This window comes from Herpailurus yagouaroundi, unplaced genomic scaffold (assembly GCF_014898765.1).
Source record: "Herpailurus yagouaroundi ecotype Mexico unplaced genomic scaffold, PumYag 77, whole genome shotgun sequence".
Lineage (NCBI taxonomy): Eukaryota > Metazoa > Chordata > Mammalia > Carnivora > Felidae > Herpailurus > Herpailurus yagouaroundi.
Genome location: NW_024412388.1, coordinates 88,115,445 through 88,141,643, shown reverse-complemented (window position 1 = coordinate 88,141,643; position 26,199 = coordinate 88,115,445). Strand labels below are relative to the sequence as shown.

The 26,199-nt window shown below is 34.9% G+C and overlaps 1 pseudogene; it reads right to left on the bottom strand.

Moving 5' to 3' along the window:
* Nucleotides 1-4,031: 4,031 nt before the first annotated feature.
* Nucleotides 4,032-5,296, bottom strand: LOC121027576 (tubulin alpha-1C chain-like; annotated as a pseudogene).
* Between the last annotated feature and the right edge of the window lie 20,903 nt (nt 5,297-26,199).

Genomic DNA, 26,199 nt, shown 5'->3' with positions numbered 1-26,199 from the left:
CATGATCAACTTTGTTCTTTATAAAGATAATGTCAATGGCTCCATAGAGTCAATTCATTTGGTTAAGAACAAATATCAATCAAACTGGCTGCTTGGCATCATAGACAACATAACTGGTTGATTGACTGAGTACTTCACATTTTCAGCCAGTTGTTTTGACATGTGTATATAACACTTCAAAATAAAAATATATTCTTAGCATGCCTGATTTAGTCCACGATTTTTTATGACAGCTATCTTTAAGAGTTAATTCTATCATAAAATTGTAAGTACAGATTTTAACATACACATATATAATGAAATTTCACAGTAAATTCATACAAACATGAAATTTCATATGTATATAAAATCCACATATATATCAAATATACATAATTTTGATATAGATAAGCATTGTGAAGGACATAAGCTGAAAAAATATTAAAAAATAAACAAAAAAGGACACAGTCAAAACTTCTGTAAGGTATAATCACATGCTGTGTTAAGTAGTGGAAGTGAAATGATAAAACAATTTTAGGCTGTATTTTATGTCATCATTTGACTGATAGGATCTTGAAGTTCCTCCCTAGTAGTAAATTGGTAATCAATTTATTTTTATCCATAAAAGGTTATGCATTTCAAACTGATCTATGATTTCTGGCATTATTTGTAATAAGTCAACTTGAGCAGGATATTTTATTGAACAATATTATAAAAGAAGTAAACCAAACTAAACCTAGATGTGAGCTTGATGCTAATTTCTGTGTCTACTCCAAGTGGGAGTTATAAGAATAAATAACAGAAATAGTTTTATAGTTTTACTAACAGAAAAAGTTTTCAACACTTCATTTGAAGAAAACAAAAAAAAAATTGGGGGTATTGTCCTCGTGATGTCCCATATCATCAGAATAGTGAACTGCAAATGAATAGATGTCCAGTTGGCAGAAATGAAAGAGGCTTTGTAGAAAAAGTAAAAGATTGGCCTTGATGTCTGCACAGCTCCCTTCTGACACTTTCTATTTCTTATTTGCTCCCATATTAACAAAATGTTTTCCTTGCCATTTCTTCAGTAAGATATCAACAAGAAACAATAAACGAAACATTGATAAATAAATTATTTTAGTGCATAATTTTTTTGTTATTTCAAATGACTTTGGCTTATAAAAATTTGGAGTGAGGCTCTACCAGATCATGTGTACAAAGCCACTAAACAAATGAAACATTGGGCTGTAATGGAAGTAAGCCATATGGATACCAAAGAAGCAAACAATAAATGACCACTACAAATATGAGTTTTAAGGGGCGCCTGGGTGGCGCAGTCGGTTAAGCGTCCGACTTCAGCCAGGTCACGATCTCGCGGTCCGTGAGTTCGAGCCCCACATCAGGCTCTGGGCTGATGGCTCAGAGCCTGGAGCCTGTTTCCGATTCTGTGTCTCCCTCTCTCTCTGCCCCTCCCCCGTTCATGCTCTGTCTCTCTCTGTCCCAAAAATAAAAAATAAACGTTGAAAAAATTTAAAAAAAAAAGTATGAGTTTTAATAGTCCCAAATACCTTTGAGACGTGGTTAACTACAGAGACCTCAAGTATTTGAGATGTACTCAACTTGTCTCATTAGTCTCCTAATACTGTATAATGGATCCTCCAACAGATTTTAAAACTGAGGTGTCAGGATAGTTCCAATTATTCTTGTTATCTTGGCATAATAATGAATGGCATCCTCAAAAATACTCAATTTGGATGACAAGTTATATGATCATTTATCTGTAACGTGTGATACCTTCTCTAACATTTTTTTTTAGCCATCCACAGGCCTTCACCTTTTCCCTAGGGCACTATACATCCCCTTTTTTTGGAAAGTTAGCATTGAGAGCTTTGACTTTCAGATTCAGTTGTATCTATGATTCAAGCATAGTTCTCTTCTTATTTTGATGGGAGTATGTTGGCTGGTAAAGAGGGCATATATAAATTTAAAGCATATCCTTGGCACCAACATGCATGAAATACCAGGATCCATCTGTGGATTTTACAGTGCTAATCGACAGGTGCTATAACTCATAAAATGTTCAGAGTCTACAACAGATAATAAGAGCACCAGATGGGACTTGCCCAACAAGAAACTTCAAAAAGCTTTTCCTTTCTCTCTACAAAATTACCAAAAATATTTACCATAAAATATTATTTGTTATGAGGATAGAAAGCACATGAATTGGAAAGGAATTTAAAAAAAACACAAAAACAAAAACAGCTCATTTAAACTCAGACTTTATAATCTGTGAAGTTGGCCTTATAATGTCATATCTAAACTCATGATATTGGGGCACCTGGGTAGCTCAGGCAGTTAAGTGTCTGACTTCGGCTCAGGTCATGATCTCATGGTTCATGAGTTTGAGCCCACATCAGGCTCTGTGCTGACGGCTCAGAGCCTGAGGCCTGCTTTGGATTCTGTGTCTCCCTCTCTCTATCCCTCCCTGACTAGTGCTCTGTCTCTCTCTGTCTTTCAAAAATAATAAATGTAAAAAAAAATTAATTTAAAAAATAAATAAATAAACTCATGATATTGCCAAACATGCTTTAAATAGTTATCATGTATATACGCATATGACATATAAATTAATTATACAAACATGCTATATGTACCTATAAATATAAATGCTTACAACAAAAATATCTTTTAGCATAGCACTTTTCATTCATCAACCCACAACCCAGAAGTAACTATTTTTAACATTTTATATGTCTCTGTATCATATACTTATACTTCAGGGTCAAATGGTAAACATTTTTTATGGACTGTCTTATCAGTACAGGAGGATACAGCTCTCTTACACTGTATCTGCTTCTGTTCTCCAATCTGCTCAAAACAGTCATATCACTAGTTAAAGAAATACACATTTTTTTCATTGCTCTGATTATTTTCATTATAGTTTCAAACTGTAGCTGCAATTTTCATAACTCCACGTAGCATCTAAAATTTATATTTTTAATATCTGTTTACAATGTGTTCTTTAGTAAAAAATCCTCGCTTAACTTTTATATCAGTTGTAACTGGGACTCTCTGGGACCTTCATTTTTTTAAATGTTATCAAATCGACTTTATTTTTAGAGGAGTATTAGGTTCACAGCAAAATTGAGTGGGAAATACAGAAAGTTACCATATACACTCTCCCCTACATATGCACAGCCCCTCCAAATGGTAACATCCCTCACCTGAGTGACACATTTATTACAATCCATGAACCTACCACAATGACACAACTTTATCACACAAAGTTCATTGGTTATATTATGGTGCACTCTTGGTGGTGCACATTTTATGGGTTTTGACAAATGTATAATGACATGGGATCACCATTACAGTAGCACACAGAATAGTTTAACTGCCCTAAAAATCTGTGCTCTGCCTATTCATCCCATCTTCTCCGTTAGCCACTGGAAACCACTGAGCTTTTCACTATCTCCATAGTTTTGCCTTTTTCAGAACATCTTATAGTCAGAATGGTACAGTATTTAGTCTTTTGCGATTGGCTACTTTCACTTAGTAATATGCATTTAAGGTTCCTTTATGCCTTTTCATGGCTTGACAGCTCATTTTCTTGTAGCACTAAATAACATTCCATTGTGTGGACATCCTACAGTTTGTTCACTTCTCACTATTGAAGGACTTGGCTGCTTCCAAGTTTTGGTTTGTAATGAATAGGCTGCTATAAATATTCAGGTGTCTGAAATTACTGTAGCAACTCCATCTTTCTTTAAATTTGTGTTAGCATGGTATATTTTTCTCTACTCATTTACTTTTAACCTATCTTTGGCTTATATTAAAGTAGGTTTCTTGTATACAACATATACTGTGTCTTGTGTGTTTGTGTTTAGTTTTCTCTGACAGTCTTTTAATTGTTGAATTTAGACCATTAACATTTGAAGTGATTATTATTATTATTGTTATTTCAGAAACATCATTTTTATTAACAAGTGAGGGCCACAATTGATAGCTTCTAAAACAGAAAAAAGACAGTCCCAAGACAACGGAGTGTAAAATTATAGCAGACAGGTTAATTAATACTCTTTGCCCTATTCCTCTTCCTCAGCACTATCCGTTCTGACCTCCTCATAATCCTTATCAAGGGCAGTCATGTCCTCACAGGCTTCAGAAAATTCTCCTTCCCTCATGCCCTCACCCACATACCAATGAACAAAGGCATGCTTGGCACACATCAGGTCAAACCTGTGGTCCAGGTGAGCCCAGGCCTCAGCAATGGTTGTGGTGTTGCTCAGCATACACACATCTCGCTGTACTTTGGCCAGGTCTCCACCAGGTACCCTCGTGGGAGACCGGCAGTTAATGCCAACTTTGAAGCCAGTGAGGCACCAGTCCACCAACTGGATGGTATGCTTGGTCTTGATGGTGACAATGGCAGCACTGACATCTTTGGGAACCACACCACCATGGTACAACAGGCAATAAGCCATGTATTTATCATGTTGAGGGTCACATTTCACCACCTGGACAGCTGGCTCAAAGAATCCATTGGTGATCTCTGCTACAGTAAACTGTTTATAGTAGGTTTTCTCAGCAGAGATAACAGGAGCATATGTGGCAAGAGGGCACCAGATTGGTCTGGAATTCTGTCAGATCAGCATTTAGGGCTCTATCAAATCTGAGAGAAGCAATGATGGGGGACACACTCTGGCTAATATGGCAGTTAAGTTTAGTGTAGGTTGGTGTTCTATATAGAGGTTTCTACCACAAATTTCATAGATGGCCTCCTGGTCTACCACAATCAGAGTGCTCCAGCTGGTATGGGTAGTGAGGATAGAGTGATAGGGCTCAATGACAGCTATGGAAACCTGGGGGCTCAGTAAATGGAGAACTCCAGCTTGGACTTCTTGCCAGAATTGACAAGAGAGATGTTCTATCAGTAGGGAGGTGACAACAGAACCAGTTACCCTCCAAAACTGTGTCTTATGGAAAACCAAGAAGCCCTGAAAACTGGGCTTCTGGTCAGCCGGCTTACAAAGTCAGTCCGAGACAGGGTCAGTGATCTCCTTGCCAATGGAGTAGTATCTTTGGGCATAGTTACTGGCAGCATCTTCCTATCTTTGATGAGCTTCTCAGGGTGGAAGAGCTGGTGGTAGGATCCAGTGCGAACTTTATCAATGACTGTGGGTTACATGTTTACAAACACTGCCCTGGGAATATGCTTGCCAACACTCATCTCACTGAAGGTGTTGAAAGAGTCATCTCCTCCCCCAATGGTCTTGTCACTTGGCATCTGGCCATCAGGCTGGATGTCATGTTCCAGGCAACAGAGCTCTCAGCAGGCATTGCTGATCTGGACAGCCTGGCCAACGTGGATAGAGATACACTCATGTATGACTGAGACTTGTAGGACTCCTCGGGACTGGAGGAGGTGAGGGGATGGCAACAAGGATCTCCCACTGAGTCTGGAGGAAAAGTAGTAGAAGTAATTATTGATATAGTTGGATAGCATCTTCCATGTTTATAATTTTCTTTTCTTTGTCCTATTCTTCTTTTCTTTTGTCCCTTCTCCACCTCTTTTTCTGTCTTCTCTGGTTTTAGTTCAATATTTTATATAATTCTACTTTCTTTCCTGAATTTTCATACTAACATTCTTGTTTCATGAAATATTTTTGGTTTCCTTAGAGTTTGAAATGCACATTTACAATGAGGCTGGGTCAAATTCAAATACATTATATAATCTCATCAATACTGCAGGAGCCTTATAACAAAATATTCCCAATTCCTCCTTTCTGTCCCTTATAGAATTGCTGTCATTCTATATTCCAGCATTTATCCATATGCTATAATTTCGGTAGAGTTTGTTAGATTACTTGAACAAACAAACAATTCAAGTAAGAGTAAGAAAACTAAAAGATTTTATTTCACATTCATTTATTTTTTCCCCCAGGCTTTCCCTTTTTAATGAAAGATAAAGTTTTATACCTTTGGAGTTTTCTCCATGAAGAAATTATTTTGCCAACTCTTTCAGTAAAGGTCTGCATTATTTTCTTTCTCTTTGAAGAGCTTCTTTTACCATTTCTTGTTGATTAGATAAGTTGTCCAAGAATTTTCTCTATTTTTTTTTTCTTTTGCCTTCAGAATGCATTTCTCTTTATTTGGATTTGAATTCATTTCAATCATGTGGAATTGAATGTTTGTTTTCTTTCAACACATTAAAATTGCATTTCACTGTCTTCTGGCTTGTATGATTTCTGACAAGTCTGCTTTAATTCTTATGCTTTTTCCTTTCTAGGTAGGGTGTTTTTACTCCTATTCTGGGTTCTTTCAACATTTTTTTCTGTCTTTGGTTTTTGTACCTTAACTGTGATACACCTGATTGTAGACATTTTACTATTTATCCTGGTTGGTTCTCTGAGCTTTGTGGATTGCTAGTTTGGTGTCTGTCATTAATTTTGTCAGTTTTCAAAATTTTTATACATTTTCAGTCATTATCACTCCAGTTTTTTCTTCTGCTTTGTTATCTTTCTTCTCATTTTGGTATTCCCAATTATATATAAATTACTCTTTTGAATGTCCCACTATTTTTAGATATTCTGCTCTGCTTTTTTTACTGTTATTATTCATCCTTCTTTCCTTTGCATTTTTTTGGGGGAGTTATTATTGACATATCTTCAAGCTCACTTACTCTTTCCTTAACCTTATCCAGTCTACTGATGAATCCATCAAAGGTATTTACCATTTCTGTTACAGTGTTTGATTCCTAGTATTTTCTTTTTTTAAAAAATATTTTTAATGTTTATTCATTTGTTTTGAGAGACAAAGAGACAGCCTGAGTTGGGAAGGGACATAGAGAGAGGGAAGGAGACATAGAATCCAAAGCAGGCTGCAGGCTCTCAGCTGTCAGCAGAGAGCCCAACATGGGGCTCGAATTCACGAACTGTGAGATCATGACCTAAGCTGAAGTCAGATGCTCAACTGACTGAGCCACTCAGGTGCCCCAAATTCCTAGTATTTTCTTTTTATTTTTCTTAGAGTGTCCATCCTTCTGCTTACGTTACTCATATTTTCTTGTATGTTGCCTACTTTTTTCCATTGGAGACCTTAATATATTAATCATAGTTATTTTTTTTTCTTTTCAAAAATTTTTAAATGTCCATTTATTTATTTTTGAGAGTGAGAGAGAGAGTGGGATCAGGGGAGGGGCAGAGAGAGAGGGACACAGAGAATCCAAAGCAGGCTCTGTGCCATCAGTGCAGAGCCCAACAAGGGGCTCAAACTCATGGACCACGAGATTATGACCAGAGCTAATGTCGGAGGATTAACTGATTCTGCCACCCAGGTGCTCTTTTCAAATTTTTATTTAAATTCTAGTTAGTTAACATACTGTGCAATATTGGTTTCAGGACAATTCAGTGATTCATCATTTACATATAACACCCAGTGCTCATTACAAGTGCCCTACTAATACCCATCACCCATCTAGCCTATCCCTCACCCATCTCCCCTCCATCAAGTCTCAGTTTGTTTTCTATCTTTTTTTTTATTTATATATGAAATTTATTGTCAAATTGGTTTCCATACAATACCCAGTGCTCATCCCAAAAGGTGCCCTCCTCAATACCCATCACCCACCCTCTCCTCCCTCCCACCCCCCATCAACCCTCAGTTTGCTCTCAGTTCTCAACAGTCTCTTATGCTTTGGCTCTCTCCCACTCTAACCTCTTTTTTTTTTTTTTTTCCTTCCCCTCCCCCATGGGTTCCTGTTAAGTTTCTCAGGATCCACATAGGAGTGAAACCATATGGTATCTGTCTTTCTCTGTATGGCTTATTTCACTTAGCATCACACTCTCCAGCTCCATCCACGTTGCTACAAAAGGCCATATTTCATTTTTTCTCATTGCCACGTAGTATTCCATAGTGTATATAAACCACAATTTCTTTATCCATTCATCAGTTGATGGACATTTAGGCTCTTTCCATAATTTGGCTATTGTTGAGAGTGCTGCTATGAACATTGGGGTACAAGTGCCCCTATGCATCAGTACTCCTGTGTCCCTTGGATAAATTCCTAGCAGTGCTATTGCTGGGTCATAGGGTAGGTCTATTTTTAATTTTCTGAGGAACCTCCACACTGCTTTCCAGAGCGGCTGCACCAATTTGCATTCCCACCAACAGTGCAAGAGGGTTCCCGTTTCTCCACATCCTCTCCAGCATCTATAGTCTCCTGATTTGTTCATTTTGGCCACTCTGACTGGCGTGAGGTGATACCTGAGTGTGGTTTTGATTCGTATTTCCCTGATAAGGAGCGACGCTGAACATCTTTTCATGTGCCTGTTGGCCATCCGGATGTCTTCTTTAGAGAAGTGTCTATTCATGTTTTCTGCCCATTTCTTCAAAGCAGGAAAGAACATCCAATGGAAAAAAGACAGTCTCTTTAACAAATGGTGCTGGGAGAACTGGACAGCAACATGCAGAAGGTTGAAACTAGACCACTTTCTCACACCATTCACAAAAATAAACTCAAAATGGATAAAGGACCTGAATGTGAGACAGGAAACCATCAAAACCTTAGAGGAGAAAGCAGGAAAAGACCTCTCTGACCTCAGCCGTAGCAATCTCTTACTGGACACATCCCCAAAGGCAAGGGAATTAAAAGCAAAAGTGAATTACTGGGACCTTATGAAGATAAAAAGCTTCTGCCCAGCAAAGGAAACAACCAACAAAACTAAAAGGCAACCAACGGAATGGGAAAAGATATTTGCAAATGACATATCAGACAAAGGGCTAGTATCCAAAATCTATAAAGAGCTCACCAAACTTGTTTTCTATCTTTAAGAGTCTCTTATGGTTTCTCTCCATCTTCACCCCCCATATGTTAATCTGTTTTATTTCTTCAATTGCACACATAATCATAGTTATTTTAATGTCCTCTGTAATAATTCCAAAATCTGCACTGCATGTAAGTTTTGATGCTCACTTTGGATCATCATCTTCATTTTCTTCTTGCTTTTTAGCATGACCCTTGTTTTATTGAAAGGTGAATCTAAAATATTGGGTAATTCAGTTGGCAGTTGGGCTCTACTTAAAATTTACTGCAGCTGTATGTGCCAGGGGCTTTAGTTTCTTCTTGTGTCCTTGTTTTTGGCTCTCCTGTTGTCTTCTGGCTTTCCTAAAAACTCCTTCTTAAATAGAGGCTGAGCCCTGCAGCAATTTTAGTTATCATCCACTGTTATTATACCATGCTGTTGTTAATGTCATAGTAAAACGTAGAATAGAGAAGCATTCTATTATGTTATGATTACATTTTAGTCATAAAATGCACATGGTCTGTGTCCCTGGGTTATTACCTTCAAAAGAGTTTTGTTGATTTTATTTCCTACCTCAGGAGAGACAGGAAGGTTAGAGAGGGCTGGAGTCAAAGAAATGGCCTTTCCCACAGATGAGATAAGTCTCTAGAAAAAAATCTTTTTTCTTGGAAAGCTGGCCTTTATTATGAAGAATGCTCTGGACATATTGCAAAATGTTTCATTTTCCCCTCCCTTCACAGAGACATGAGGTGATTTTTGTTTTGGCTCTTTACATTAAGTTCCTTGCGAAGGTCTCTTGGAGATAAAACCCACAGAAGGAGACCCTCCATAGAAGTATGACCTCAAGGAGATTCTCATTTCACTGTAGTCTGCACACAGTCTCTATCAATGTGCCAATATTACCAGTAAGTATTCTTACCAGTTTATGGCTCCAGCAGCTTCTTTCCAGGGAAAGGGATCTCAATTCTGGTTCTGTGTATTTGCTTATTTCTCTAGATTTCAAGGTGGATGGTTGTTTTTTGACCTCTATTCTCTCATGGGCTCAAGAAAAGTCATTGATTTTCAGTTTGTATAACTTTTTTCCTACTCTAAGTATGGTAATGATGACTTCTAGCATTTTACATGTCGGAGCTGATGTTCATTTCCTCTGGATTTTTTTTTATAAAGCAATTGAACTCATTTTCCTTGAATGCCCTTGTGCTTGTTCTAGGAAGGCACCCACACAAGTTGTACTACAGGCCTCAGTGTTGGTTGTGTTTCCAAGTAAGTTCCACTCTGAGTACAATCACCTCTTTATAAAATGACAGACCCTGTCCTGGGACCACTAGGCTGCTAGAGCCTTCTCCCTCTTGTTTTCTCTAACCATTATTGGTGGTGGATTGTATCCACTGGGGAATCATGATTTCATAGGAAGCAAATAGAATCATGTGCTTGCCTACATTTTTCATTTTTAAAGATTTTTTAAATGTTTATCCATTTTTGATAGAGACAGACTGTGTGCATGGGAGGGGCAGTGAGAGGGAGACACAGAATCAGATACAGGCTCCAGGCTCTGAGCTGTTAGCACAGAGCCTGATGCAGGGATTAAACTTGGGAACCATGAGGTCATGACCTGAGCCAAAGTCGGATGCTTAACTGACTGAGCCACCCAGGCACCCAATCTACTTTTTCATTTTAAAGTATTTTGTTGGCAAATACATGTTTCTTTCATAAAGTAAACAAACTTTGACTACTGTGATTCACAAATTACACATTTACTGATTATTTTAATATATAATGTTGTCACTGAAGAGCATGTTTTTAGGTATATAATAAATATTTTATAATTATCTATTTAATTATACATATATGCACATATAGTGTATATATTCATACTTTATATTCAAAGAAATACTTGATATTAACTTAGTGATATAAAAAATGAAATTATGAAAAGAATCTTTAACTTAGCAATGTGTTTCTCATTTTGTTTTCCTTTGGTTTTGTGTTACTGAACCTTAATTGAAGTCATTTTCCTATGTTTTATGACAACACAGACAGTTGCTATGGCAAATAATTTAATGTCATAAATCTCAGCACAAAATTAGAAAATCATATTACCACTAGTAAAACCTTTTGTCTATACACAAAGACCTCAGTTATTGATTCTGTCACCACTGATATTTTCTGTCATCTCAAAAAAGTTATTAAAGTTGAATTGGCCTCATAAACAATCAAAGAGATGAAGAGTACTTATAGAAGGGAAGTTGTATTTAAATACAAATAGTTTTGAAAATTGGTAATCATAGTGAACAATGCTGTCAACAAAACCGGTAAAGAGATTTCTGTTACTATTTTGGATTTACTAATAGATAACTCTCAAGTACTTGAAAACAAGTGAGATGTCATGGAAATGCATTAACCACACTGCATTGACTCCATATAAGCCTTCTAAGTGAAAAAACTCCCTCAAATAGACAATCAAGGTGTCAATTTACATTTGAGTCTACCACAGTTTTAATATTCCCTGTAAGTGAACTTCATATCAACAGAGAGAGTAGAGAAAATAAAAGCATTATTCATTATTTGTGTTTGTTCTTATTAAAAAGAGTAAACCTTTCGTTTTCATATACTGCCTGCAGGATTCCATTTTCCCTTTTTCTTTTTATCCGTTATTCCAGGTTACACATTTTTGAAATTCAGTCATGTATATATATTTTTAAAATATAGACAAATTGCTGTGTTTTTCAATGTTTATTTATTTATTTTGAGAGATAGGGAGTGAGAGAGAATGAGAATGAGCAGGTAAGGGGCAGAAAGAGAGGGAGAGAAAGAGAATCCCAAGTAAGCTCCACACTGTCAGCACAGAGTCCAACAAGGGCTAGAACTCACAAACTGTGAGATCATGACCTGAGCTGAAATCAAGCATCAGATGCTTAACTGACTGAACCACTCAGGTCTCCCATGAAATACAATCATGTATGTTCTAAATTTCAATAACAGTATTATTGGGGCCCCTGGGTGACTCAGTTGGTTAAGTGTCTTATGATCATGGATCAAGTCCTGTGTTGGGTTCCACGCTGAGCATGGAAACTGCTTAAGATTCTCTCCTTCTCCCTCTACCACTAGTGCTCTCTCAATCTCAAAAAAACAAAACAAAAGACAAAAAACAAAAAACAACCCCCCCCCCAAAAACCCAGCATTATTCAATACACTCGTCATTCAAGCAACAATTATTTATCAGTTGCCTCCTATGTCCCAGGCAGTCCTTTAAGCAATGAAGCATTAAAAATGAATAAGACAAACTCATTGAGCTTTATTAAATACAGAGAAAATTTAAAATGTGTTCAATGAGTGCTTGAGAAAAATATTTTATAACTAGTCCAAAAAGCTTAGCATATTTCAGAAATCAGAAATTCTCACATCACAATGCAATAGTACTAGATTTTAATGAAAACAATTGAACAAACCCTACCACTCTCTCACTGATAACATTAAAGTCACTTGGAAGTTAAAAAAATATCAGAAGGTCTATTTAACCAATTAAAAAATAAAAACTGTAACAAAAAATAACTTACTAAATAATGGAATGGAGAAAGCTGTGTATAACAACTTGTACGCTGTTATTCTGTACTATATGGTGATCCATAAACATAAATGCTATATCCAAAAAAAGGGAGAGAGAAGAAAAAAAAGACACAATATCTCAAGAATAAAGTCAATTTAACTATTTAGAAGAAGTATAGACAAAAAGCAGTGAGCAGTAAGGGGAGAATAAGAACGCCAAAAGCATTATTAAATTAGAAATTGCAAAAACAGTAGGAATGCTATGACAATGTCACCTGACCAAAAAAACAAACAAAACAAAATGTTACAAATTCCTTCAGTTTTTAATAAAAATCTGAATGAAGAAGGAAATAAATTTTAAAAATAACAGTAATAATGTATTTAAATACATGTGTATCCTTTATGTGGTATGTCTTTGAAGAAGTATTCCCTAATTTTTTGTGGCATTATGTTCGTTTTATTTTTCTGAAAAAAGGAGCTTAATATCTGTCAGTAATAGACTTAGAAATATTGTTGTCTTTAAAAATATAATTTATAGAAATATCAAAGAGGGCACAAATGTAGTCACTAGTTTTTAAGCGTAAGTGTTTATGGCATCATTTTGTAGCAAATATACCATAGTTACTATAGCATAATTATAATAGGTACATATTTATAAATAGCAAAATATGCTAAAAATAATGTTCAATAGCTAAAATTTTACTGTAAATTTTACTTAAAAGAATTTATCACCATAAATTCCAATTTCATACAGTGAAAGTGGAAATATATTAAAACAGTTCATTAGTAATGTTTGAGAGAATATTTTTTTAATGAAAATCTGTCACTGTTATTCTTCTGCTTATGTCCAAAAACATGGAATTAAGGGGTGCCTGGGTGTCTAAGTCAGTTAAGCATCTGACTCTTGATTTCAGCTCAGGTCATGATCTCATGGTCATGGGATTGAGCCCCACATCAGTCTCTCCACTGGGTATGAAGCTACTTAAGATTTTCTCTCTCTCCCTCCCTCTGTAAGTTCCCACTTGCAAGTGCACTCTCACTCTCAAACACAAAACACAACAAAACCCCCAAAAGGCATGGAATTAAAATATCTGCCATACTTTAAATGGTGAAGTCAATATATCATTTAGTGGAATCTGACACATAGAAGTTACTGTTCTCTCCAACCAACCCTGGGTATTCGACTAATGTATTCACTTAGATATCAAACTCACAACTCAAATTGAACAAGTCAATAACAGAAATATTCTAACCACAATATAAAAGTGGATGCAGGAAGTTATATAGAAATTGGTAGATGCTTGGGGCGCCTGGGTGGCTCAATTGGTTAAGTGTCCGACTTCAGCTCAGGTCATTATCTGATGGCTCGTGAGTTTGAGTCCCGCATCAGGCTCTGGGCTGACATCTCAGACCCTGGAGTCTGCTTTGGATTCTGTGTCTCCCTCTCTCTCTCTCTGCCCGTCCCCCGTTCACACTGTCTCTCTCAAAAATAAACAAACATTAAAAAAAAATTAAGTTGGTAGATGCTCAATATTTTATGTCTATTAATTGAATAAAGGCTTGATATCTTACTACCAAATATTTATTTAAATGTTAAAAACTATGAAACTGATATTACACTATATATTAACTAACTAGATTTTAAATTAAAAGATGAAGCAAAAAATGCTTGAACCGACATTGTTATACAAAGAAATAGACTAGATAATAGCCCTTGCCTACAATTTTAAGACAAAAAAAATAGTTTCCTTCAACATGGTCTTATTAATTAATGTATCTGCATCAGTGTATCTGAAGACAATTATTTGCCAAAGCTATGTTATTCTGGGGTGTTTAATCTCTTAGTGCATTACATTTTTTTAAATTAGTATTATTAATCTAAGTGTACACTTCAACCCTAGTAGGGTATTTACACACCCCAAACATACAGTGATCATCCAAGTATCACCTAATTATAGTTACCTCATGAGATTTAAATTTTATAGTGTGAAGAGTATTTCAGCAAACACTAGTTACTAATATGCACTGTTAAACATATGCGTGCACAGAGAGGCACGTATGTGTGCACACAGTTCTGTTTACCTCTTTCAAGAATTTTTTAACCTGATACGAGGGAAACACTGGAACTAAAGGCATTGAATTTAGACTACAAATAAACATTCTAGGTGGAAATACTTGGGGGAACTCTGAAAACAGGTTGGAAGACTGGTGTGTGAAGCCAAATTTAGATCTCAACTTACTTTAAATTATTGTAATGCAGAGTCATGGAACTTACCCTGTTACAATGTTCACATATAACCCTAACATTATATATTTTTAACCTGATGGAATTATCCAAAACACTTTAATGGCCCTATTTCATCATATGACAACAATAACTACCCATATTTTAAGTTTTATATTAATGTAAAATAAATATTGTAAAATATCTGCCTTGCTTAAAAGCAGATAAAAATGCTATTTATATGCTTTTTAAAATAATAGGATTATTAAAATAAGAGATAATGGCATAGCTAATCAATTTATAACTTAGAAATAGGTAAATAGAAGGAGCCCAGGTCATTTTATTTATCACTCAGAAAAATAAACCATATTAAATGAGCAGTGCTCTAGAACTATAAAATATTCACACAGAAAATTCCTTCCATCTTTCATTGTTATTCTCTAGGCAATTTAAATATGCTTTTCACTCCATTACACCAACATTTATATTGTGTGGATCATAAAAATACCTTGCTGTCAAGTAAGTTTTATGGAGTTTACTGTGCCATTGTTGTCCAGCATCTTAACTCTACTTTACTTCAGTATCTTAAGTAACTGCTTTCCTCTTACATAATCCCTAGTAATATAAATCTTTTCTGCTTAAGAAATAATGAAACAAGCTAAATAAGTTGTGAAATATATACCATGTTATCTACAAGAAAAGCAATTCATAAAAATGCTGAAGTACATAAAAATGACAAGGAAATTACTTGTGTGATTCTTCCAACCTCAAATTTAACATTAAAAAAGAGCATTTTTACTGAACTTGAACATGGCATTGAAATATGAGAAACTATCATTGCTCCATTTGTCTCTGTGAGTATCAAACAATCTCAGTATCATAACAAAACACCTTACCAGATACGTAAAGTAGTTCCTCAAATCCTAAATATCTCTAAAATCTATTTTTCTATTTGATATTCAATGCTACTTTATCCTAAAATATAATTACTTGAATAGGTTTATGAATTGTGTATACATTGCTATATTTTGACAGCTACAGTTTCTGTTTCAGTGGTAAAATATAACCTTATTTCGATGTGATTATAGATTATATGTGGATCACTCTCGATACCAAGTATGTTTCTGCTCTATTGGTTTCATAATTTAGTAAGAAAGAATACTGCTTTTAGTCACAATGTTTCATTACACAAAAATTTTGCATTTCAGGATCACAGCAAAAAATATATATATATATATATATACATACATACATATATATGTGTGTATATATATCTTCATGTATGTATGTATGTGTGTGTGTGTATATATATACATATATATGTATACATATATACATATGTGTGTGTGTATATATATCTTCATGTATGTATGTATGTATGTGTGTGTGTATATATATACATATATATGTATACATATATACATATATGTGTGTGTGTGTGTGTATATATATATATATATATATATATATATATATATATATATATCTCCACATCTTCAAGTTAGCCACAACCAGTCCCTGTCCTCTGCTGTCATACACAACATTTTCCTACAGATTCTGGCACATTTTTTCCTACCTTGATAGATGGTCTCATGGAGCATGATGGCAAACATCCATTTACCAGATCACCATTTGGCATCAACAAATCTCAGCCTCTTGGCCCTCACATCCTGATCGTAAGTCTTGTTCATTTATGATCAAATTCTTATGAACATCTCTATGAATTTCTCCTTCTGCTCTGAAATAGGCCTTTGTACAAGATTCAATCAAAAGAGCCTGTTTAGCACAATAGTGTATTAAATCATTACACTAACTTCTGTACAATCATCTCTACTATGATCTTGTAGCTTTAAACAGCACTATCTCTAGGTAGCCACTTGAGTTGATTTAGATTCTGGTAAATACTTTCAGTTTACAGAATATGGAATAGTTCAATGGCATTACCATTTTCACTGTTAATATAAATCCACCAATAAACACTTGTGAAACAGGATTTGGTACTGCAGTATCTAAAAATTTGTTCAAGTCATGAACCCTTCTTAAAACTGCAGAGCCATAATTAAGGGGTTATCCTTGATGGTTAAGGGTAGTAAAGTTGCTGGACGGAAGGGGTTACATCAGTAGATGCCAATATGAAAAGGAGCAAGTAACACATTTTATAATTATATAATTATTTACTTGAAAAATGCTGTTTTATTTAGTAATAGAAATTGGACTGCATGTGTTAACTTCAGAGTTCAAGGAAATCACAGTATGAGTTCTAAAGATAGTTTGACTATTATTAGGGGAATTTTATGCAATGCCATTTTTAATTTCCTGAGAAAAGCCCTGAAATAAGGGGCCATTAATTCAAGAGGCCAGAGAAGAGCATAGAGGGAATAGGATGAATATAATTGGCTGATGAAGGTGAGTCATGAGTAGAGAAATGTATTTATAAAAAATAGCATGCTTTAGATAATTTCAGAGACTCTGTGAAACACTACTGTGGAGTAAGCATTTTGTTTTGAGGTTTCACCATTCCAATTTTAAAAGCTAATTCGTTTTTGAGTATCATTTTATTGAATTTCTAGGTTTCCTCTAAGTGTATGGATTTATTAACTTTAACATAGCCAATGGACTAAATGATCTAATCAAAAGACACAGAGTACCAGAATGGATAAAAAAACACAAAAACAACAACAACAAAAAAAACCCCACAAGACTCACCTATATACTGCCTGCAAAAGACTCATTTTACACCTAAAGACACTTGCAGATTGAAAGTAAGGGGCTGGAGAATCATTTATCATGCTAATGGACATCAATAGAAAGACAGAGTAGCCTACTTACATAAGAGAAACCAGATTTTAAACCAAACACTGTAACAAGAGATGAAGAAGGACATTATATCACAATAAAGGGTCTATCCAACATGAAGATCTAACAATTGCAAAGATTTATGCCCCCATATTGAAAGCAGCCAAATATATAAATCAATTAATAATGAACTAAAAAAAAACCCTCACTGATAATAATACAGTAATAGTAGGGGAGTTTAACACCCCACTTACAGCAAAGGACAGATCACCTAAGCTGAAGATCAACAAAGAAATCATTACTTTGAATGATACACTGGACCAGATGGACTTACAGATATATTCAGAGCATCTCATCCTAAAGCAGCAAAGTATACATTCTTTTTGAGTGCACATGGAACATTCTCCAGAACAGATCACATACTGGGTCACAAATCAGGCCTCAACCAGCACAAAAAGTTTGAGATCATACCATGCACATTTTAAGACCATAATGTTATGAACCTTGAAGTCAACCACAAGAAAAAATTTGGAAAGACCACAAATACATGGAGATTAAAAAACATCCTATAAGGAATGAATGGGTGAACCAGGAAATTAAAAAAGAAAGGAAACAAAAAACATGGAAGCAACCGAAAAGCAAACAAAGAAACATAACAGTCCAAAACCTTTGGGATACAGCAAAAGCTGACCAAAGATGGAAGCTTATAGCAATACTACATCAAGAAGCAAGATATGTCTCAAGTATACAAGTCTCAAATACTAATACCTAAAGGAGTTAGAAAAGGAACAGCAAATAAAGCAGTAATAAGAGAAATAATAAAAATTAGAATAGAAATAAATGATATAGAAACAAACGAAAAGCAGGACATATCAATGAAAGTAGGGGTTGGTTCTTTGAAAGAATAAAATTGAGGGGCAAATGGGTGTCTCAGTTAGGTGTGCCAACTCTTGGTTTTGGTTCAGGCCATGATCTCATGGCTTTGTGGGTTTGAGCCCCACATTGGGCTCTGTGCTGGCAGTGCAGAGCCTACTTGGGATTCTTTTTCTCCCTCTCTCTCTGCCCCTGCTCCACTAGTGTTACCCGTCTCTCTCAAAATAAATAAACTTAAAAGAAAAAATTAACAAAATTGATAAATCTCTAGCCAGACTTATGAAAGAGAAAAGAGAAAAGACCCAAATGAATAAAAACATGAATGAAAGAGGAAAGATCACAACACCACAAAAATACAATTATAAGAGAATAATAGGAAAAGCTATATGCCAACAAATTGGGCAATGTAGAAGAAATGGATAAATAAGCTATCAAAACTAAAGCAGGAAGAAAGAAAAAATTTGAACAGTCCCATAAACAGCAAAGATACTGAATCAGTAATCAAAAATCTCCCAAGAAATAAAAGTCAGGGCCCGGTGGCTTCCCAGGGGAATTCTACCAGACATTTCAAGAAGAGTTAATGCCTATTCTTCTCAAACTGTTCCAAAAAATAGAAATGGAAGGAAAACTTCCAAACTCATTCTACAAGGCCAGAATTACCTCAATTCCAAAACCAGATAAAGACCCCATTAAAAAGGAGAATAATAGACCAACATCCCTGATGAACATGGATGCAACAATTCTCAACAAGATACCAGCAAATTGAATCCAACAGTACATTAAAAAAAATTATTTACCGTGATCAAGTGGGATTTATTCCTGGGCTGTAGGGCTGGTTTAAATTCCACAAGTCAATCAACACGATACATATATCAATTTAATAAAAGAAAGGATAAGAATATGATTTTCTCAGTAGATGCAGAAAAAGCATTTGACAAAATACGGCATCCATTTTCAATAAAAACTCTCAACAAAGTAGTGATAGAGGCAACATATCTCAAAGATCCACAGTTAATATCATCCTCAGTGGAGAAAACTGAGAGTCTTTCCCCAACAGTCAGGAACAAACTGGGATGTCCACTCTCACCACTACTATTTAATATAATAATGAAAGTTTTAACCTCAGCAATCAGACAACAAAAAGAAATAAAAGGCATCCAAATCAGCAAGGAAGAAGTTAAAAATTCACTATTTGCAGAAAATATACTTTATGCAGAAAACCTCAACGATTCCACCAAAAATTACTAGAACTGATACATGAATTCAGCAAAGTGGCAGGTTATAAAAAATACAGAATTCTGTCACATTTCTATACACCAATAATGAGGCAGAATGAGAAATCAAGGAATTGATCCCATTTACAATTGCACCAAAAAACATACGATACCTAGGAATGAGCCTAACCAAAGAGGTAAAAGATCTATACTCTGAAAACTATAGAACACTGATAAAAGAAATTGAAGATGGCACAAAGAAATTAAAAGACATTCCATGCTCCACTGACTGGAAGAATAAATATTGTTAAAAAGTCTATACTACCCAAAACAATCTATACATTTAATGCAATCCTTATCAAAATACCACCAGCATTTTTCACAAAGCTAGAACAAACAATTCTAAAATTTGTATGGAACTAGAGAAGACCCCAAATAGCCAAAGCAATCTTGAAAAAGAAAAACCATGTTGGAGGAGTGACAATTCCAGACTTCAGACTGTATCACAAAGCTGTAGTCAACAACACAGTATGGTACTGGCACAAACACAGACACACAGATCAGTGGAACAGAACAGAAACCCAGAAATGGACCCACAACTATATGGTCAACTAATACTTGACAAAGCAGGAAAGAATATCCAATGGAAAAAAGAGAGTCTCTTCAATAAATGGTGTTGGGAAAACTAGACAGCAACATACAGAAGAATGAATCTGGACCACTTTCTTAACTCATACACAAAAATAAATTCAAAATAAATAAACCTAAATGAGAGACCGAAAACCATCAAATCCTAGATGAGAACACAGGCAGCAAGCTTTTTTACTTCGGCCATAGCAACTTCTTACTAGACGTGTCACTGGAGATAAGGGAAACACAAACAAAAATGAACTATTGGGACCTCATCAAGATAAAAAGCTTCTGCATGAAAGAAACACAACAAAACTGAAAGGGAACATACTCAATGGGAGAAGATATTTGCAATTGACATATCTGATAAAGGGTCAGTATCTAAAATCTGTAAAGAACTTCTCAAACTAATACCCGCCCCCAAATAATCCAGTTGAGAAATGGGCAGAAGACATGAACAGAAATTTTTCCAAAGAACACATCCAGATGGCTAACAGACACATAAAAAGATGCTCAACATCACTCATCATCAGGGAAATACAGACCAAAATCGCAAGGAGATACCACCACACCTGTCAGAATGGCTAAAACTTACAACACAGGAAACAACAGATTTTGGCAAGGATGCAGAGAAAGGGGAACTCTCTTACACTGTTGGTGGGAATGCAAACTGGTGCAGCCACTCTGGAAAGCAGCATGGAAGTTCCTCAAAAAGTAAAAACAAAAACAAAAACAAAAACAAAAACAAAAACAAAAACAAAAAACCTACCTTATGACCCAGCAATTGCACTCCTAGGTATTTACCCAAAGGATACAAAATACAGATTCGAAGGGGCACATGCACCCTGATGTTTATAGCAGCATTATCAACAATAGCCCAATTATGAAAGAGCCCAGATGTGTCCATCAACTGTTGAATGGATAAAGAAGATGTGGTAACTGAGATATCACCTCACGCCAGTCAGAGTGGCTAAAATGAACAAATCGGGTGACTATAGATGCTGGAGAGGATGTGGAGAAATGGGAACCCTCTTGCACTGTTGGTGGGAATGCAAACTGGTGCAGCCACTCTGGAAAACAGTGTGGAAGTTCCTCAAAAAATTAAAAATAGATCTATCTACCCTATGACGCAGCAAGAGTACTGCTAGGAATTTACCCAAGGGATACAGGAGTGCTGATGCATAGGGGCACTTGTACCCCAATGTTTATAGCAGCACTTTCAACAATAGCCAAAGTATGGAAAGAGCCTAAATGTCCAAAACTGATGAGTGGATAAAGAAGTTGTGGCTTATATATACAATGGAATACTACTTGGCAGTGAGAAAGAATGAAATATGGCCTTTTGTAGCAACGTGGATGGAACTGGAGAGTGTTATGCTAAGTGAAATAAGTTATACAGAGAAAGAAGATACCATATGTTTTCACTCTTAGGTGGATCCTGAGAAACTTAACAGAAGGACATGGGGGAGGGGAAGGGGAAAAAATGTTACAGAGAGGGAAGGAGGCAAATCATAAGAGACTCTTGAAAACTGAGAATAAACTGAGGGTTGACGGGGGGTGGGAGGGAGGGGAAAGTGGGTGATGGGCATTGAGGAGGGCACCTATTGGGATGAGCACTGGGTGTTGTATGGAAACCAACTTGACAATAAATTTCATATTAAAAATTAATGAAAAAAGAAGATGGGATATATATATATATATATATATACACATATATACAAATACACATATATACATATATATATGTGTGTGTGTGTGTGTGTGTGTGTGTACACAATAGAGTACCAGTCATCAAAATAATGAAACCTTGCCATTTGCAATGACATGGATGGAGCTACAGTATATTATGCTAAGCAAGACAAATACCGTATGATTTTGTTCATATGTGGAATTTAAGAAACAAAATAGATGAACAAAGGGGAAGGGATAAAAAAGAGAGAGAAGGAGGGGAAAAAACATAAAAGACTTTTAATAGAAAAAAGAAAAACTGAAGGTTGCTGGGGGTGGAGGGAGATGGGCTAAATGTTTGATTGGTACTAAGGAGAGTATGTGTTGTGATGAGCAATGGGTATTATATGTAAGTGATGAATCACTAAATTCTCCTCTGAATCCAATAGTGTACAATATGTTAACTAACTAGAATTTAAATAAATATTTATATTTAAAAACATAATAAATAAGTTTAAAATGAAAAAAAAAAACTCACATCCAGAGTTCCCCCACAATAGCCAAAAGTTAGGATTTGTTTATATTCTTTATATCTAGAGTATTTTCCCAAAACAACTATAGGATTATATTGTGACTTCATACAGAAATATGAGGTCTTCCAGGAGCAATGACAAACAGAAAAAAAAGCACTAAAAGTTACCAGCTTGGACAAAAGTGTGTTTTTGGCCGCTTAGAAAGATGAGAATGGGCTCCAGCATCAGTGCCTGGACTATCCTTGACCCTCAAACTTCAATACAACGAAAAACCTTAATGAATTAACTAGGTAGGAAGTGTTTTCATAGAGATTCAATTCAAAGTTTGACCAATCTCTTTTTACCAATCTAATAAAACATCCAACCATTGTTTTCAGGCCAGCTTAGACTGGATTGGAAGCTTTAGGAATCTCTGTCTCCTTTAATTCTCCACGAAGACCATCCTCAAACATTAAACAGATATAAGAAAATCCAATATAAAACAAAAACTCTTCCAGATAAGATACTGTACAAACAGATGAATCAAACAAAAGTAAAAGTAGCAAAAAAAAAAAAAAATCAGATTATAGGCAAAGATATTTACAAATGATTCACCCTCATTGTAAAATTCTTTCTTTGGAGCAAGCAAGAATTTTACCATATAGAGAATCTCCATATTCACACTCTGAGATGTCATATATTTCACATAAACTGACCCTGGGCAGCTTCTACAGAGGTGACTGCCAACTATAGTATCTCTGTTTAATTTCAAGGTAACTGCCATCAGTATCTTCTATATTTTTTTTCTGTATATAAACTTTTCTTTCATTTTATTATTTCTATTTGTTTCAACACTCCCTTTTTTAAAAACAAAACAATAAGTAGAAAATGAAGCCCTTCATGCCAAGCCCCATGAACTTACACCAAACTTAGACTCAATTTAATTACAGTTTCACCTCTCCCAGAAATGGAATCTTAAACCAATCAATCAGGAATAGCGTTATCAGCCTTAGTTAGGTCATCTGCCTAATCAGATACCTGCCATCCCTAAGGGAACGTAAGCTGGTAATAACCAATCTGGTTTTTGCCTCGATAACTTGCTTTTTTGCCTAATTTGCTTTTTTTTCTGCTGCCTTCTGCCTATACAAGTCTTTGATTTTGTACATCTTCTTGGAGCTACTATCTGCTAGATTAGATGGTGCCTGATTTATAAATCCTTGAATAAAACCAATAAATCCTTCAAAATTTACTCAGTTGAATTTTGTTTTCAACAACCTCCTTTACTACTCTCATATTCAACAGAGCTGCAGGATATTCCGATTGTCCTATCCATGCCCGCAATCCTGCTGCTCCATGAAAAAATGAAAGAAAGAAAGAAAGAAAGAAAGAAAGAAAGAGAGAAAGAAAGAAAGAAAGAGATAAATCATTGTTTCGTTGCCTATTTTTTGTAGTTATTGCTTGCCATCCAAAGTACGTAGAGGTAAATTTAAATATTTTTGCTCTCCACTTTGGTCCTAATTTCAATTTATTTGCAGTATTTGTTTATATTATTCAAGTGTCTAAGGGTACTGATTTCTCCTAATTTCATTAAGATATTCTATGTTTTTCTATTTTCCATTCTTTTTGTTACATATTTGTTGGTTTCAGAGAGAACAATCAAAGACAAAAGCACACTTACTTCACCATCTTAATGGAAAATTCCCTGTATTTTTACTCAATGTAAGAACTAAAATGTATCCTCTGCACAGATTATAAAAATTCATGCAGTCGATTGCATTAATTTATACCAGCTGAAAATGACGCAAAAACACTTATTTTCTAATAGTGTTGGTTTTTCACTTAATTCACTATTAAACCAAAAGTAAATGGAAACCAGTCTTAAAAATTCCTTGACCAGACCCAACCAGTCTAGTCATACAAGAAAAGCTTAATTTAATTTTGTAAACCTAACTTGACCTGGGTCATTAATTGCTTATATCTCTGAAAGCTGATTAATTCCTTATCTTTTAAGAAAATTCTAAACATAAGCAATCACCGTAAAGAATAAACAGTCTTTGCTTTCTCACTATACAGACTCCTTTATAACAATATACTTCTGAGCCTCATTCCATGTTTGGTTGAGTGCTTCTCTCGTTTGCATTGTCTTTTTTGGTGTGTGCACAATAAACAAATACTAATTAGTATTTGGTGATTCATTGGTTTTACTTTGGCTATTTTTGAACTTCTGACATTTCAAAACACCACTTTCTCAAAAGTTTTTGGCATAGATATGGTACCTTTAGAAACATATAGGTAAGATAATTTATACAAAATCTACTTCCACTGCCAATTGCCACTTTCTGCAATTTACTCTTTTGTAGATTAGTAATTCCATTTTATGTTACAAAAATGCTTAAAGAATATTATAAATAAATTTTACTATGGCACAAGTTGTATTATTACTTGAAAAAGTCCATTGTAAATGTTAAGAATAAAAGTAGATAGGAATTAAAAAGTTAAAAATATACCACAACAAAGTTGCTAAAGGTAATAAAATATGCTATGTGTTATGTTAAGAGACTTAGGCTACTATAATTATTTTGTAAAATGCAGTGGAATATATGCATAAGAATGAAATGCAATGCAGTTTGTATGGTCAAAAACTGGGCATTAACTGAAGCCATCCTATGCAAATATAAATAAAATTTAACTTTTAAAACATTTAATAGTGAAGATTAACTAGAGAGAATATTCTTTAGAAACATTTAATTTAAAAAAGAAACAACATTTGTGTATGGAATTTGAAACCCCATGAACAAAATAATCACTGATAGTTTGATTAATTTCTAGAGAAAATATTTTACTTCTTGAGAAGAATATTGATATGTATTTACCAGGGGCAAGACAATTCATTATAAAACATCAAGAAAAACAGATTATGGGGGCACCTGGGTGGCTGAATTGGTTAAACATCTGACTCTTGATTTTAGCTCAGGTCATGGTCTCACAGTTCATGAGATCAAGCCCCACGTCAGACTTTGCTCCATGCTAACAGCATGGAGCCTGCTTGGATTCTCCCTCTCCCTATCTCTCTCTCTCTGTCTCTACCCTACTCATGCTCTCTCTCTCTCTCAGTTAAATAAGTAAACATTAAAAAAAGAAAAACAGATAATGTGGGCTTTCTATGAGGGAAGTAGTAGAGAAGTGTTTGATAGAGGAAAGCATAATTGTAGTAAGTCATGCCATTATAGAATGCAATTACACATATTAGAGGCAGTATGTGATATTATATGAACAGAATGCTAAATAATTTTGAAAGGGTATTTTAAAATAATCAGAAAAGATGCCTCTGTCTTTAGATAGAATATAATTAATCATTACAAATACTGGTGCCCAATGAAAACAATAATAGTAGCAGTGTGGTATAACTGATATAAATATTTGAATAGGAATATGCATTTTTAAGTCTAAAGTTAAATAATAATATCTAAGGCAAAAAATTGAAATGAGATGGAAATGGAAATGATAAATAGAATAAAAAATGCTGCAGTTTGGGGGTACCTGGGTGGCTCAGTCAGTTAAGCACCCAAGTCTTGATCTCAGGGATATGAATTCAAGCCTCCACACTGAGCATGGATCCCATTTTTAAAAAAATAAACAATAAAATAAAATAAAATAATAAAATAAAATAAAATAAAATAAAATAAAATAAAATAAAATAAATAAAATGAAATAAAATAAAATAAAATATAAAAGGCTGAAGTTAGAATTTCTCTTAAGGGAGAAATTTAAGAAAACTCATATCCATATCCTACTTTTTTTACTCTGTATGGTTTGCCTATAATATGTATGAATTTATTATATTTTATTTACTCTTCAGACAAAAATGTAAAGAAATTCAGTTAACTTTTTGTATTATTATTAAATGAAAGAAATTAGTAATACACACAGAGATATTTAAAAAGTAACCTATTACATGATAGAAGTAAAAG